Source organism: Belonocnema kinseyi, chromosome 5 (genome assembly GCF_010883055.1).
Source record: "Belonocnema kinseyi isolate 2016_QV_RU_SX_M_011 chromosome 5, B_treatae_v1, whole genome shotgun sequence".
Classification (NCBI taxonomy): Eukaryota; Metazoa; Arthropoda; class Insecta; order Hymenoptera; family Cynipidae; genus Belonocnema; species Belonocnema kinseyi.
The window spans coordinates 79,961,967-79,963,680 of record NC_046661.1 but is presented as its reverse complement, the minus strand read 5'-3'; positions in this window follow the sequence as shown (position 1 = coordinate 79,963,680).

Genomic DNA, 1,714 nt, shown 5'->3' with positions numbered 1-1,714 from the left:
ACAATTTTAGACCATGAAAAAAAAATTATGTTTATTCATTACAAACATTTTTTTACTTTCAGCTACTAAAAATCACCCTTTATTAGTTATTACATTGGTTTTCGACCTGTTTTAACGAATCCGACACTTTAAAGAAATATTTTTCCAGTGGGTGATGTCCTTATGCAAAATAAAATGAATTCGCCAAATTAAATTAACTGTCTTTATTAAGAATTAATATAAAATTGCAAACATCTTAAGATTTTACCTGGTTTGCTTCTTAAAGATGAGAAAAAGCGGCAATAAGTGCCAAAAATGATTTTTATAGCATAAAGCAAGCTTAAAAATAAAGCATTAGAGAACCTTCTGTGACTAAAATTGTATTGAATACGAATTTTTTCATTGGGAATGCTTTTGTTTGTATAACGCGATTTGCGTACAGAATTTTTATTGTTTTTAAAAGATTCTTTCAGAAAACGTGTTTTATAAAACGAAAAAATTGAAATGATTAGCAAAAAATGTTTATAAGTAATAGTTCGTTCACACATAAACTTTTCCGATAAATCGGAAAAAATACAGAACAAATGAGGGCTAACCAGGATGTCATACTTTTACTTTCTGGGGCGAAAAAGTACACGTTTCCTTCATTCGACGTCACTGTGCTTGAAAATCACTTGTGTAGATCTAATCTTCAGTGACGGAAACTAGATTAAATTATGCAAGTGTTAAACAAAACATTTTCCTAAAAATGATTAAGTTATTTTCGGACGTGATTCAAAAATTTTTTGAATGGTTAATGTTGATTCCGTTTTTTATTACCAGAGTAATCGTCCAGGAGAGGTATTTTTCGCAGATATTGGGTCACTGTATTCAAACTCAAATTTTGTTTCTATTATGTCTGGTTCTTCTAAAAATTGAGATCAATCGCTCAACCTTGTAGTTGGAGGTAATTACTAAAATTTTTTGAACTCTATCATATACAATGCTAAAGTAAAAATTTGCATCCCTAACAAACGAAACTCCAATAAAACTCTCTATCAGGGTTCATTAATTAATTTGAAGAATTACGAATAATTTTCTAGGTATGGTTGTGGGATGAACTCATGATTTTAAAACGATGATTTTGCTTATCACTTTTTAAAATAATTATTATAAAAATTCAAATTCTTAGCTTTTTTCAAAGGGAGTTCCTTCCCTCCGTCAAAACCAATGATTTTATTTTTTTAACAATTGATAAAGAGCATGATAATTATTGCTACATCTTTTATAATCGGAGATAAATCGTTATTTTCGGAAAGCCGAAACATGATTTCTGAACTATAAACTTACAACTAGAAGAAGAAAGTCTCGTACGTCCTGGGCGGCGTGTATCAGGCGAATCTTGAACGGACTGTGAACTGGATTCTGCAAAAAGAAATTAAGGATTAGTTTATTTTATTCTTTATTCTTTATTGTTTGTATTTTAGTTATATCCTACTCAATATTCCGAAATCTAAACTTGGAAGGCACAAAGGCAGAACTTTATTTTTCAATCAACCATCAATCTCGTTTTTTTTCTCAAAAATCGAACTTAGTTTGATTCCGCTAGCTCATCTCCGTCTCAATGCTAAATTTTTTGAAGTTGCTAAGAAAAAAACACTACCAGGTGTATACATATGAAACCGGTATTTTTTCAAGAAAAAAACACATTTATTTCAAGAGAATGATAACAAATATTTTATTCAAAGTATGCGCC